Genomic DNA, 15,422 nt, shown 5'->3' with positions numbered 1-15,422 from the left:
GCAAATGCTTTTCTTTCCATTAGTTAACTCTGTTTTCCATAGGAGAAGCTTGCATTTAAATATGCTTCATATTTTGGGTGTGTAAAAATGAATTCATCCATCAGTAGGATGTTTAAAAGTAAATCTTGATAACTGTAACTAACACAATGGACAGCTTCGGCACGCTGATGTGTAACTTGACATCTACCAAGCAGAACAGCCTGAAATTCTTGTTCTGTCTAATGCTATGGAGTCATTAAAACTACAGTGTTCTGTAGCCCATAGACTATCCTATAGTCTGTTTGCATTAACATCTCCAGTAGTGAGCAGTGTATTCATAATGGATTTAGCTGGGAAAACAGGGATTATTTGTACAAGGGAAGCATCTAGGCATCTCACCTAGTTTCTTTCTTTTTTCTTTCCTTCTTTTTTTTCCCCCCATGTACTCTTCATTTTGCTGTACCAGGTAACCAAGGACAAACATGTTGTTGTAAGGCCACTGGTGAGAAAACCCCTCAAAAATATACTTGTCCATAAAGGTTTCTTGTTGACACATTCTTGGATTGCACTTTTGCAGATGGAAGAATATGTACATAGCAAATGAATGTTGATGAAATTAAAATAATTGGTTATGATATCATTTGCGTGTGTTGTTAGAGAATATTTTGTTGTGACTTCTCTGTATTAAAAAGTAATAAATACCAGACAGCTAACGGTGTGGGTTCTTCTTTCCCCCTTCTTCTCTTGGCTAGTTTCTTACACCTGCTCTTCACAGAGGGACTCACTCTAGTCACCTTCAGTATTTAAGGACACAGTGAAAACAAGTTTTCAGCGTCAGTTAAGAGGAAGCTTTGATGTAGTCATTTTGAAGACTGCTCTACTGGAAGGGTGCGTGGGGGGTGTGATGACGTGTCCCCTTGCGAAAGAGAAGTCCTGTTCACTCTGTTGACATTGGAAACGCTCCCCCTGCAGCGTAGTGTGTCCTGCAGGAGCCATTTCGGGGACGCCTGTCCTGTTGCCAGTCAGGATGGATAGAGGACAGAGTGCTGGATCCTTCGCTTCTGGTTGAATCTGTTAATGGAAATATGCCCTCTGGTGCCTGAGAAATATCAGAAGGGCTTCTGTAGGGTATAAGCAGTACGGTCACACTTGGCAAAAGGGTTTCCCGTGTTCTGACTGAACACTTCATCCCTGAAACCCCATTGCAGGGGAGGGAGCCTCAAATCCTTGCTGCCTGGATAAGGTTCTCAGCAGTCTGACTAATCACCTAATCATGCATTTTAGCAAACCTTGCTCCATGTGCTTACAGGATGGTTCTTCAGCCTTTGCATATTACAACAGAGAAGTTCAGGAGGGATGTAAATGACCAAGGCGATCCGGACTTACAAAAGGTAAAGCAAATACTGCCACGGGGGAAGGAGGTCCACAGCCCTAGAGAGATGAGGTGTGATTTGGAGACTGGAAACACTCTCTAAAGAGCCAGACGTAGCTGTTCAGGTTTCATTTCGGTAGCGGATACTGTGGCTGGCTGGAATAACCTTCAAGCTGAAAAATTGTGTCTTGTGTTAATTGCTCTGGATTGATGCCTCTTAAAATAGGAAGATCTGTTTATGACATGGAAATGTAAATAAGCTACAATGAAGTAATTGCAAGTGAATGCAGTGATTCCATATCAATATTTTGCTGAAGGGAAATGGTCATGGTTTAGGCCTTGAGCCTATGGGGAAGAACAAAATGAGAACTAACATTCTGGGGAAACTGTTCCCCTAGCTTAATTACTGCAGTCTTTGCTGCGTTTGGGGGAGGCATATGGTACTGAGCACTAAACTGCAGAACTTCAGGTTTGATCGGCTGCGGTAATTACTGTGTTGCTAAAGGAAACTGAATAGTGTTGTGAGAATGTGGAGGAAAGAAAAAGTCACTGAAAAAAAAGCTTTTCAAGCTGTTACATGATAAGTAGTTAAAATAGGGGCGGCACAGGCAAATTGGGTTAGGAGCATGCCTGGGCTCATGTTCCTGCTGGAGGCATCCCTGATTGTATCAGAGGAGGGGAATGAACTATTCAGGCTGCATATGTGTGTGGGTGTGTGTGCCTAAAAATACGTGTCCAGGTTTCACACAGCTATATTCATATTTGATATCTATTCTGACAGTAATTCTGTGAAACAACTTCTGTTCATTCTGGTGCTAGTAAAACCTGGCCATATACAACGAAACCTGCTTTCCTGTTAAGGCTACAGCTGCTGTGCTTTGTCATTGACTTGGTACATCAGTATTTTTTGGCCTTAAATACGTGTATTAGTCACCGGGTTTCCTGCAGATTAGCTTTTCATTCAGTGACGTCCAACCAACTTCAATGGGATGTGCAGAGAAACAGCAGCGGCTGGTATAGCTCCTTCACCCACAGACTGCCTGATGCAATGCTCACGTGAGCAAAGCTTGCAGGGCTGGACCAGCTGTGGTGGCATCCGGGAGTGGCTCACATACCATCCTCCAAGAAGAAATTTGCTCCGTCTTCCCGTAAAGAAAAAGGTTTTCTTTTTCTGATTTACCTGCCTGGAGTGCTGTGTATGCAAGAGTTTACAACTGGCTCCATTATGTAATGTGACCCCGAAGCTACTCCCTTTGTTAAACATGCACTGCGCTTGTGTTCTTGTGAGAAAAACACGTGTGCAGATCACATCCATCTTACTGCTTCTGTGTCCCATTTTCCCGGTTACATACTCATTTAATGAGCATTTGAAAAAAATAAAAAGCTCCGGCAGGATCTTTTCAAAATAAAAAGCTCCCTGGTTATCCAGCTAGAGTTGCAGAATAACAAATCAATGCTGCCTTTGTGTGGTGCCGGCATGACTCTTACAAGAGTCACAACTGTGGAATGGAGTCTTTGGAGATAGAAGGTAATCCAGCCATAAAATCAAAGAGACAAAGAATAATATAAATTACCAATTTCCAAACACTTCTCCCTTTTTTTTTTCCCTTCTTATGTTCTTTTTTTTCAGTGCCTGAGCTTTTAAATGAGTTCGGCTCCAGCCAAAGTAATACCTTGTGTTTGGAATGTGTTTAATAGCAGGCTCAGTTTAATTGCCTGGGACTTGCTTTAAGAAACATCCCTGCTAGCCGATTACTTGTATAATGTTCACAAACCTCCCAGTCCCCACATGACAAACTGATTCTTTCATATTCGTATGTTTAGGAAGCATCATTCTGTTGTCACAAGACACTAGTTGAGGATGCTCAGCAGCTCTGAGCCAAGCTCTTCCTTTCCAGCGTCTTCTGTAAGACCTGGAGGCAGACAGCACCTCTGAGACCTGAGACAAGAGGAAGATCAAGAAACTGAATCAGAATCAGGGATCAACATTTTAATAACGAGGGAATATTTTCTTTAGAAGCTTTGTTTAAATGATTGCTATGGTTACAAGCTCTGTAACCAGGATACTCTAGTTACACAAATAGTAATTGAGGTTAGCCTGCTTTTTAATCTCAATTTTCTGCCAAAGAAGATATTGAACTGTGTGGGAGTCTTTCCTCGCCATCAGGCAGCGTTTCCATTTGGTGCAGTCAGCGATAGATGGGCTGGCTGGGAAGGGAGCAGGCTGCAGACCTTGGTGTGTGGCCAGGGAGGACATGGGAACTGCATGGTCGGTAGCAAAATGCCGCGTAAGCTGCAATTCACTGGGGAGGCTGGCTTGGTTGCAGTACAAGTCAAGTGCAGAGTAAAGGGTGTTTCCTGTAAAAGGTTTATGGCAGTTTTTCCCAATGTTTTTGTAAGCAGTCCTCACTTCAAAATTGGCAGTGTTTGTACCTTGTTGAATTTAACTTCCCATGGCTCTAGCTGGAAAAGTCCCCATTCCCCTTCTTCACCTCTCCCCTCTTGCCTGTGCTGGGGCTACAGGGATGCTTGCTGCCGGCAGGCATGGACCTGGCTCCTTCCAGACCCACCAAGCTGGCTCTGTGCCTTGGTGCTTGCAGGTACAAGATGCAATGTGGAGAGGCTGAAGCCAGCCCTGGAGAGGGCCAACATGGGTAAGACTGAACTGAATTATTTTTCTGCCTCCCTCACTGGTCATATCCTTGTGGTCTGCTTCTGAGGACTATTTATCTTAAAGGTTTGTGTGGAGAAGGAGGGAAGGAAAAAAGGAGCAACACTTAACTGCCCCTGCTGCTGCATGTCATGACTGAATACCTGTTGCCCAAGGGAATGTAGAAGCATAGAATTATTAAGGTTGGAAAAGACCTCTAAGATCAAGTCCAACCATCAGCCCATCACCACCATGGTGGTACTAAACCATGTCCTGAAATGCCATGTCTACACATGTTTTTTGAACACCTCCAGGGTTGGTGATTCCACCACTGCCCTGGGCAGCCTATTCCAATGCCTGACCACTATTTCAGTAAAGAAATTTTTCCTAATAGGTAGTCTAAACCTCCGCTGATGCAACTTGAGGCCATTTCCTCTTGTCCTGCTGCCTGTTACTTGGGAGAAAAGACTGATGCCCACCTCACTACAACCTTCTGTCAGGTAGTTGGAGAGAGCAGTAAGGTCTCCCCTCAGCCCACTCTTCTCTGGACTAACCAGCCCCAGCTCCCTCAGCCGCTCCTTATAGGACTTGTTCTCTAGAGCCTTCAGCAGCCTCGTTGCTCTGCTCTGGACACGCTCCAGCACCTCAATGTCCTTCTTGCAGTGAGGGGCCCAAAACTGAACACAGTGCTTGAGATGTGGCCTCACCGGTGCTGAGTACAGGGGGAGAAGCACCATGAGCTTGCTCAAGCTCACTGCACCACACAGATGTCTCGTGAGGGTCCTCGTTTTGTCACTCATACGCTGGAGGAAGGTCGGCGGGGCCAGGCTGTTGCTGCCGAGATGTGGCTGCTTGGTGTGAGGCATCGTGCCCATGCGCAGCTACACCCTAGGTGGAGTGGGATCGCCCAGCCAGCTTCCTGCGCTTTGGAAGATCTGCATGGAACTAGCGTTCAGCAGCTGCCCATCTGTGGCTGAAACAAATGAGAAAGGAGTAGCTTGCAGCAGACCTGGGAAACCGCGCCAGGATTTTGGCAACATAGCTGCCCTCTGTCTCCTGAAGGCCATGGAAGTGGTGGTGTGCCGGATTATGCCAGGAGAGGATTTGTACTAGTGCTTCAGTTTGTTAATTGCTGAACATCAGAAATTCAGAGTACAGGTACTGCTGAGAAGCAGCACTGTATAAATTAGTCTAGTCATACATTTAGTGGATGTCTCATTAAAAAGGAATTCTTAATAAGAATTATAACATTCTTATTAATGAGGAATTACCCTCTAAATCGCTTTCACAGGAAGAAAAGAATCAGAAGTCTGACTCATGCAGTAAGGTGAGGACATTTGGCTGAAGGCATGAAAGAGGTGATGTGAGAATTAACATGTCACCTCCCCCTGGGAGAACGTACAGCAGAGCGTGGTTGGAGTGTCCTGGCACAACAGACTGGGGAAAGGTGGAATTAGCATTTTGGTGAAGATGGAGAGCTTCAGTCAAGGTGCTTGCTGACTAGTTTGGTTTACTTGCAATATAAAATTTGGCTTGGGAGAAACTGTTGTGAAGTACAAAGGGGTCTCTCTCTTGTCATTGCCATCATTAGAGCTGGCAGGAGTTAATACGTGTAGCACTGGGCACAGCCCAATGCAAGAATGCCCTGAGAGGGGAGTCTGTGAGTTGCACTTGGCTTTGGCCAAGGACCGTGTCTGCCTGCCGGCGCTCTCCGCCGCTGGGATGGTGACGTTGTCACGGCCTCACTGGAGGTTTGTTATTTGTGCGTTTTGGCATGGTCTGACTCTGACCTTCTCTGATGAAAATCTGCTGGCAGGGGAGGAGTGCTGGAGAGCCCAGCCCCGCTCTGCTCGTGGGCTGAGAGCACGGCTGCCCCGTTGTCCCTTCTCTGCTTGGCTGCCACCGCTATGCAAACACACACCTAAAGCAGCTGGACTTTCCAGGTCAGATTATTATTGAATCCTCTCTCCCCCCTGCCTCAGTTGCTGATTAGTAGACACGTAGTTTTGTGAGCCAAGCCAGAGACAGTTGGCTAGATTTTAAAGTGGATGTGTATAATCTCCAGAAAAAGTACTGTGTAACTGTGAACTCCCATCTTCTTCTGATTGTTTTGAGGGAGGTCAGGGCACGATAAACGTGCGTGCAAGAACTTGCACCAGTTTAACTGCATCCATTTGCCAATGGACAGGCATGAACAAGACCCAGAAACGTCTGTATTGCACTTTCGAAAACCTGTAGTGCAGTAGTGAGGACCCCGAAGGAAGCCTGACTTTCCTCCATAGCACCATTGCTCCCTCTGACTGCCGTCGGCGCACGCTGCGTTGGCATGGTGGACCATACTTCAGACGGGCTTTAGCGTCCTGGAGTCAATAATCTGAGGGCACAAATGGTGCGAACTTCGTCGTAGTGTCTTAAACTTGCCCCTGGCTTTTGGGACCAGGTAGTAGACACCTCACAGGTCTCAGCAGTTAAGTAGTTAATTATCAGCTGTGACTGTGACTCTTGGCTAAGTTGTTTCAGCAGAAGCATTTAAAACAAAAATACATATGCAGCAGACTTCAGAATGGCCATCACGCATTTATTGTTCAGACTTTGCTGGCTGGAGCACCCCTGGGAGATGCCCTGGAGCGTTCATTTCCTCGAGTCGCTTCTCAGTGGTAGGCTGGTATGACAAGACAAAATATCTTTACAAGACTGACTTAAGCTTCTTAACCTTTAAGGATTAGAACAGACTTTTGCTTGTTTTGTTTTCTCTGATTGAATGTAACACAGTTGGGCATGCTTTAACCGAGTTCTCGCGCTGCGTTTTTCTTATTATTAGTCCTTGTAACACTTTCCCTGGCAAGTAGGAACAGAGCACGCAGAAAGTTCATACACTTGTGTAGAAGTTATCGTTAGCAATCACTACTCTGCTGAGGACTTGGAAAGATTTGCCAAAGCCTCATGAGAACTTTATCAAGTGTAGGAACGTGAGCTTATGGGATGTAGGGCCCGAGTAACTGACGCTGCGTCACACACCCCGCTGGAGCTGCAGCTGCAGGGGGTGAGGATTTTGCATTCCCAGCAGACCTGGGTGAACCCATCTGTTTGCCAGTGGTTGCTCCTCTACTCAGCTGGCACAACTGCCCATGTAGTCATCCCCTCAGCAAAGCTGGGTCAAAATGATCTGGTTTGCCTGAGCATTTTCCTAACTAAATCTAAAGATGCCTGACGCGTTTGCACTAGACTGGGTTAGGAAATTATCACGCCAGCTGGTTCGCTGGCAAAATTGGTGAGGGGTTAAGCTGTGGTGGAGTTCATAGTGAGGTACTGGGAAGACTGGGGAATGAACAGGGAGTGGTGGCTGCTTCTCTTGGACAGCAGCAACTTGAGAAGGCAGGGAACTCACTGCTGCAGTTAAGCATGCATGTGGGCTCTGTCATCTTGAAATAAGGGCGTCCCACGTCATCTCAGCAAAAGATGAAATGAGGGAGCTGGGTTTGTTCACCTGGAGAAGACTCGAAGGGAATGAACTGTTGTCTTCGACTAATGATGTGAGGCTGTGGAGAAGTGGTGCGCAGTGGCAAGGCGAGATGAAAGCCATTAATCTTACTAAGAAGTAAATGTTGATATGTAAGCTTCCACTCAAAATAACACGCCGCCACGTTCACTACCCCAGTTTTACATGCAGGGAGGTGAGGCAGAAAGATCGTTCATTTGTCTGAGACACAGGGACCCAAAAGCAGGAAATATAATGCAAAAATTGCAGAGGTTTCAGGTGCACAGCCTGGTGTCTGAATTGTATGTCTCCCTCTGCCACCTACCAGTGCCGATGGGATTCTCCAAGGTGCAGCGAGGATCCCAGCTTCTCCCTGGGCGACAAGGGCACCAAGCAGAGCAGCAACGTTGCAGTGTGTCTCTGCAGCTCTGGTGCTATAAGGGTTACACCGTTAAAATGCCTTCCTACAGCTCTGCAGGTCTATGTGCTTCATAGCTACAACAGAACCTGCTACATCATAGGATATGTTACATTAATATATAATTCAGATGTGAGTATGGTATATGTTAATTCACCGGTAACTGTGGATGAAACTGTGTTCTATCAAGAATCTCTGTCGGCATGTGTATAATAGAGACATAGAAATAGCTAGCAGCAAACATAATAAACTGAAGTTGGTGGAGGCCTGGGTGGGTTAATGGCAGCCACTGCTCTGCACACACAAGGTAAATGTGATCTTTTATAGAGGAGTTCAATCTTCTTTCTGGGGAGCCAGCTGAACATACCATGCTGTTGTGTACCATGCTTGTAAATTGCAGTGATTTTAATCTGTATTTTAAAGTGTTGTGGATATATGTGATGATACAGAAAATAATAGGTGAAGAGGAATGAGTTGACCTAGGCAGGTGCAGAGAACTGCTGCTGAGTAAGACATTTCTCGTGGCAGCAGGTCCATCTCTTCCTGACCCTATGTCAAGCTGCTATTTCTGTCATCAAGATTTTTCTGAACAGACTTTCTAGCTGTACAGAATAGCACCAGTCAAAAGTGTGGTTTTGTGCAGTGGTCTGTCAGTCTAGCAATGGTCTAGCAGCACAAACTTAAAACCAAAACTGTCTCCAGTTGATGTAATTCAGATGTGACCCTGAATTTCAGGAGGTAACACTGCATTACCAACCCATAAAAAAAGGCTGCTTCTAATAAAAATGACATGGAGAACACTGTTTTTTCCTTGCTTTGAAACAAATGCCTCATTTTCTTTATATTCCATTCAGCCACAGGTGTAACAGAAAGATGAATCTTTCGTGTTCTGAGATGCTGTGGTCTGTAGACATTGATTTAATGACATTTTGTAGTACAATAAGGAAAGAAAGAAAGAAGTCCAGTTCATTCATATTGCGGAGGCAATTTGCCAGTTAGGATCTACCAGAATGACTGGGAGCACAGAAATGACCCTTGAAGTTTGAGGAATCGCCTTGCTGCTGGCACACGACCTGTTCTCAGGTGTAAGAACCCAGGGTGTCTGTATGGAAGTGGGAGAGCTTTCGTTGTCTTTGTGAGCAGAAGATGTAACACACAGTTCCAAACGCTGAAGCTGATCATTATCGTCTTGTGTTGGGCATTGTGTCTTCCCTGTCTTTTGTGTAGAGGGCCAGACTGAGATCTAAAACACAACTTTTCAAATTCTGTTTTCAGCCCAGGAATTTTCTGCTAAAGTAGTCAATGGAAGGGCTACCATTAACTCTGAGAACAGCATTATGCTCCAGAGTTAACATCCAAATAAAATGAATGGGTTCTCACCACGCGTCTGTGTATGTTTGTCTCTCTGCTATGTGGATTTGTTTACGAGTGAAGGATGGGTGAAGTTCAATTAGCAGTTATTGTGACCAGAATTCAGGTTGTAGTTTCATGAGATACTGCCACCAAAAACTCCAGCTGGATCACTGCAATGATATGAGTTAAAATTAGCTCTTCTTCTTGCAGGGGCGGGGGGATATTTTTAATATCTGGATCATATGAGCGACCCAGTTCAAGTGCAGCCTCGCAGCAGCACGCTGGCAAGGGCAGTGGGTGCAGCGCGTGGGTGGGAGCGATGCCCGGCACCGGGGGACGGGGGAAGAAGCTGTAAGTCATGTTACTGCTAGAGCTGGTGGTTTATTTTTAATTCTGTGGAAGCTGGTGGAAACACCCGGGAAGAGATAGCTGAGTAACATGATGACTAGCACGACTTGGCTTTCCCCTTGGGACTCGCTGAAGGTTTTTTTCTGTGTACGTTTGCTGTGACACTGGAGGTGTTCAGCTTGTGACTTTGTTTTTGAGAAACTGAACTAGCTGGCAGTTTGTAGGCTGAAGCTTTCTGGTGTTAGCCCTAGGGCACTGGGACCACCCAAACTGAGAAAACAGAAATTCCAGAAAACCGACAAATCTCAGCAAATGATGATTTTAAAAAATCTATTGCTTCTTTTGTTGTTGTTGTTTTTACTAATACCCTCAAAAGTGATGGATTGAAAAGGGGACTGAGCATCACTGGGCCCAACCTTAATGTTGCTGACACCTGGCAAATCATGCAACGATAAAGCTAGGAGGGACCTTGAAAGGTTCTCTGTCTGGGCGAGGTCTGGCGCGGTCCATGTGCCCAAGTCTCACAAGCCAACTCTCCTAGCCCCGTTATAATTTTAGTAAAGTGCCTGGCCCTGTGTCCACAGCACACCTCGCTATGCTGGCGCACGGTGATGGGACCTCAGAGGCCTCTCCAGCCCCCTGGTGCCTAGACCATAACCCTTTCTTTAAGAGTTCCACAGTGTTGTATAGTGCACCTTTTCCCTCTGGGCTGCAAAGGCAGATGCTGCCACAGCCTGCCATTCAAGGTAGTGTTTTTGGCATACAAAACTGACCACCTTTGAAAACTGGAAGTGATGTGAAATAAGAGTGATCTGCCAGAGGAGATCTTTGTGGCCTGAGTCTTACTGATGTGCAGGGGCACATGGATGCTCAAAAGTCCTTGGCTCCTCTCAGCTTCTTCACTGTGTGAAGCACTAGCACCCAGCCTCATAGTAAGCCAGTTTTGGGAGCCATGCCAGCAAAGAAATATCTTTTTTTCTTTTTCAGGGTTGATTTTCTGCCAGGTTAAACCCCAAACCAGCCCACAGCTGGGTCAGAGGGTTGCCAGCACTCAAATAGAAGAGGGGGCTGGGATACCCAGCAGAGGTGGGGAAATCACAGAATCAGAATCACAGAATGGTAGGGGTTGGAAGGGACCTCTGTGGGTCATCTAGTCCAACCTCCCTGCCAAAGCAGGGTCACCTACAGCAGGCTGCACAGGACCTTGTCCAGGCGGGTCTTGAATATCTCCAGAGAGGGAGAGTCCACAACCTCCCTGGGCAGCCTGTTCCAGTGCTCTGTCACCCTCAGAGGGAAGAAGTTCTTCCTCATGTTCAGACGGAACTTCCTCTGCTTCAGTTTGTGCCCATTGCCCCTTGTCCTGTCGCTGGGCACCACTGAAAAGAGTTTGGCCCCATCCTCCTGACACCCACCCTTCAGATATTTATAGGCATTTATAAGGTCCCCTCGCAGCCTTCTCTTCTTCAGGCTGAACAAGCCCAGCTCCCTCAGCCTCTCCTCGTAGGAGAGGTCCTCCAGTCCCCTCATCATCCTCGTAGCCCTCCGCTGGACTCTCTCCAGTAGTTCCTTATCTTTCTTGAACTGGGGAGCCCAGAACTGGACACAGGGAAGGAGGAATCCTTCGGTGGTAGCTTGTCTTTGAGAAGTAACAAATACACTGCTGCTCACAATAGTCGTCCATCTGGTCCTGTATTCTGTCTCCGGCTGTGGCAATAGGAAGATCACACTCCAGGTAGCACTGCGGTTAAGTAGTAAATGACCAGGAGTTTGGTACACCTGAGCTGACCTAGTAGCTTGCTGCTGCCAGAAGGGAATTGACCCTCTGTCAGCACTCTAACATGCTCGAAAATAATCCTTTTTTCCTTAGTTGGATTACTTTTCTGTTGGGCTAGTGAGTTAGATCAGTTCATCAGAGAGCCTGGTGAGCGCAGGAGCTGGCGCAGAGGAGGGTCTGCAGAGCCGTAAGCTGATGAGAGGAGCAGGACCTCCCCTGTTGTGCAGACAGAGAGCTGTTGCAGCAGCTCAGATGGTATTGTCAGTGCTGACCTGGATCTCATGTGAAATGAAACCTGAATGTAATCATATTTTGTTCTATTTTTAACAAGGTCTATCCAGCAAGCTGCAGTAAGCAGAACAGGTTTAGACCCGTCGTTGGATGGGAGAAGCGTGAGAAAGAGAGAAGAGCTGCAGGAAGTAGTTGAAGAAATGGTGCTCTGCCTTTCATCCTTTCCGAGGAGAGGACGTGTGAGCTGGAGCACTGCAGCGCTGGGTGTTCGGGTGAGCTGCAAAGCAGAGGCCGTGGCCACTTGTGGTCAATAAAGATTGCTTTTTTGGCACTTTTCCTAAAAGTAGCTTCATTAAATGCAATGTGTTGGCCAAATTCTAATTGAGTAAACCCATTCTATCTCTCTCAGGGCCCCTGAAGTATTGGCTGGGTAAAATGTTCACTTCATAAGAACAGAGGACTTGCTAATAGCCCTGTAATTCAGCCCCTTGGATGCAATTCTCATTGAACCTCAGTGTGTGGAGCTCAGCTGGCTCCAAAGGAGCTGCTCTGATTTACACCTGCAAGGAGCTGTACCTTTACTTTCTGCTGATGGCAGCACCAGAATTATCAGGGCAAGTTACCAAACAAAAAAAAAGGCAATTAGGGAATAAACCGGTCATTGAAAAGGTTTCTTTCTATTACCAGACAGTTAGTGGTTGGATTCTGCTCTGAAGGTTTATACCTAGTGAAAGCCTCTGCCCTAACTCTCTGTATTTCTGCAGTGTGTTGCTGCAGCATTACAACCCAGAGCAGGTGGTCCTCTGCCCAAAGTGGAGTCATAAGTCATTCCGTAACATTTTTAGCTTGAAAAGCGTTTTGGGATCATCTGAAGGCTCTCTCTGTGGCGCACTTTGACAATCAGTGTAGAAAATGATGAGGGCTTCCTGAACAGTCCCTCCCTCCCTCCCCCCCCCTCCCAGGGAATATTCTGCTAATATAGAACTTCTTTTCTTGATCAGAGAACATGAAATATTTTCTTCTTCTCTTCTTTGGCTCATGGCTTATGGCCACAAGGTGCAATGTCTTTGTCCAGCTTTAGAATCCTTTTTTGTGCTGAGTGTAGAGTGTTTTGCTAAGGCTGCCATCCTCTCAGGCTGGACTGCACGTATTTCATCTGCACCTCAAAGCTGAAGCCTACTAATTTTGTCAGAGACCAACTTGCACTTCAGCCTCTCCTTTTTTTTCTTTTAAGCATAAAAATATTTTCAATGGGGTAAACAGAGAAAGTAACCTCAGATCAGAGATGCATGAAGGAAAAAAAAAGCCAGGATCCAAACACAGGGCTTTTCCCAGCCTTCCAATATGGGCCACATGCCTCGTTAGGGGACATCCTTAGGGGACACAGAGCACAGGAATGGGTGTATGTGCATGCCTTCGTCACATCCTCAGGGTAAATCCAGGAGTGCCCTAGTCTGGGTGCATTTCAGTTGCTCTGTCTGGGCGTGCTTACATTATGTGTCTCCCTTGAGTCGGGGCAAAGAGCAAAGAGCATTCCTTTTAGACCCTTGTCCATATGCATGTGATGTAGATATTGTAAAATACACTGTTCTGGGCTGGGCTTATTTCTCAACCATAACCTCTTTTGGGTCTTCATATGCTCTTTCTTTCAGACCACCTCCAAATGTGAGGAGGAGTGTGGAAGATAATTTGCTGAAATAGAAAATTGCTGACAAATGGCATACACCCTGGCATCTTTGCCCACCCCTCTCTCAAGGTCAGGACTGAAACATAAGGACCTCCGCCGCTCCTTGCCGTGCCTGTGGAGGGGAACTGGCCTGTGGTTTGTTGAACCATTTGCGGCCCACGAGCGATTGCCGCTTGACTTGCTGTGTTGGGTCAAGTGTGATGAGTGTGTAGGGCTGCAGGGTGACCTGAGCTGTCAGCCACGTGAAGCTGTGAGCCCGTGGGGACCATGGATGTGGGCGTTTCTGGATTTCCCTGGGGCTTGAGTGCTGACCCAGGACTATCCTGCCACAGACACAAACATTGTCTCCTCCTGCATCTTTGAAAGGGATGTGAGAAGTCTTTTCCAGGTAGAAAAAACAGCATTGCACAATAGTGAAGCATGTTAGGGCAAAAAATTCAGGGGAAGGGGAATCCCACCAGTGCAGCAAACACTCGTTTTCTGTGTCTGCTGTTCCCTGCCCACCCAAGCCCTTGTCCAACTGGCTGGTGCTCCTCTGCGGCGCCTCAGCCGGGCAGGCTGACTCGTGGGCAGGGCTATCTCCATCCCTTATGCTTGCCCCTTGGCTAAGCAAGGTCATGGTTGAAAGTTAGCACAAATGGCAATGCAGAGGTAGTGCCTCCCAGGAGGGGAACAAGTCCGGCTGCAATTTCCTTATAAAGTAAACAGAGAAGTGTAAATCCAATAGTGATGAGCGCAATGTTGTTCATTGCAGAGAGAGAGACAGAGTGAATCTGGAAACAGCTGCGTATGTGGTCGATTGCAATCTGATTGGCAAACTGAATTTAAAGATGACATTAATAATGAAGCCTATAATGAAAGTTTCACTGTATTTTATCATACGTCCCTGTTTTGTGTCACTTGCACTACTGCCGCAGTTCTGCCATCTGGATTATATATTCCATGTCTGCTCTAACTTCTGTTCAGTTTTGTGGGAAAAGTTAAGCTGAAACAGATCAGCTGTTTCTTTCTAATCTCTCATCAACCAGATTTAACATTGTTGTGATCAGAAATTAGGTGAGAAGGTTGTGTCAGAATCATGGATATGATTTTAGCTGTCATCATGAAAATCCCCTCACATTTGGATAAACTCTGGGTCATTGAAAAATGTTGTGGTTTACACATTCAGCAGGGGAGCTGTTAAATTTTTGAGGTGACAAAGGTCAGACATGCAGAAAGGGAAAATATTTTTGTTCTTTCCTTGCAGTTTTTGCAAATAAAGGCTAGTGCTGGTTCAGAAGCAGCGCAGCCACGGATGGTTTCAGTAGGAGGATAAAGGTACAATCACCACCTCTCCTGCCCCCAAATCTGTACCTGGTGGTGAGGCAATAACTGTGTGAAATAAAAGCAAGACTAGAGGAGGCAACCACAGCACGCATCAGGATTGAGGAGACTGGTGGTATCAGTAGGAGAATGACGATAAGGGTGAACAGCAGGGAAGACACATGTATCACTGCTACTTACTGCCTCTGAACGATCCCAGAGTGTGGTGGGTTTCTGTGTCTGCAGTGTGGAGGTAACTGAGGGAAGTGCAGCAGAGCTGATGTGCAGACTGCAATCCCAAAGGCTTTTCATGAGGGCACTGCTACCATGCAGAGGCAGCTTTTGTATTGGGTACCAGTACGAGAGCAAGAGGAGGCCAGCAATTAATGTTGAAAAAGAATGAGAGAAAGCAGGTTAACACGCAGAAATCCATGATGGTGATGGTGGTTTAAACTGCCAGTCTGATGCCATGGACGATGAACAGGCACATGGTTAAATTTTGTAAATTTTCTGCCTCTACTGAGGGTGTTCCAGCCTCCCACACCTCGATAGGCCATGAGACTACACATAAACCATCCCCACAGCCTGAATCTAAATGCTCTATTCAGCCTGGAATGAGCCAGAATTTTCCCTACATTTTTTGTCCCATGTCTTGCAAACACTTGATGTCAAGTCCTGCAACTAAAAGCCGGCAGGGTTGCTCTGCTGTACTTTCAGTGTTGTAGGTAGATATTGAGAAGGAGGAGGAAACTGCTGAGATAAAATGCAGCTGGTAGATGGTATGGAAGAAGAGAAGCCACAGGTACGTGGGTAGAAAATCACAGAGTAAT

This window comes from Opisthocomus hoazin, chromosome 2 (genome assembly GCF_030867145.1).
Source record: "Opisthocomus hoazin isolate bOpiHoa1 chromosome 2, bOpiHoa1.hap1, whole genome shotgun sequence".
Lineage (NCBI taxonomy): Eukaryota > Metazoa > Chordata > Aves > Opisthocomiformes > Opisthocomidae > Opisthocomus > Opisthocomus hoazin.
This window is presented reverse-complemented; position numbering follows the sequence as displayed.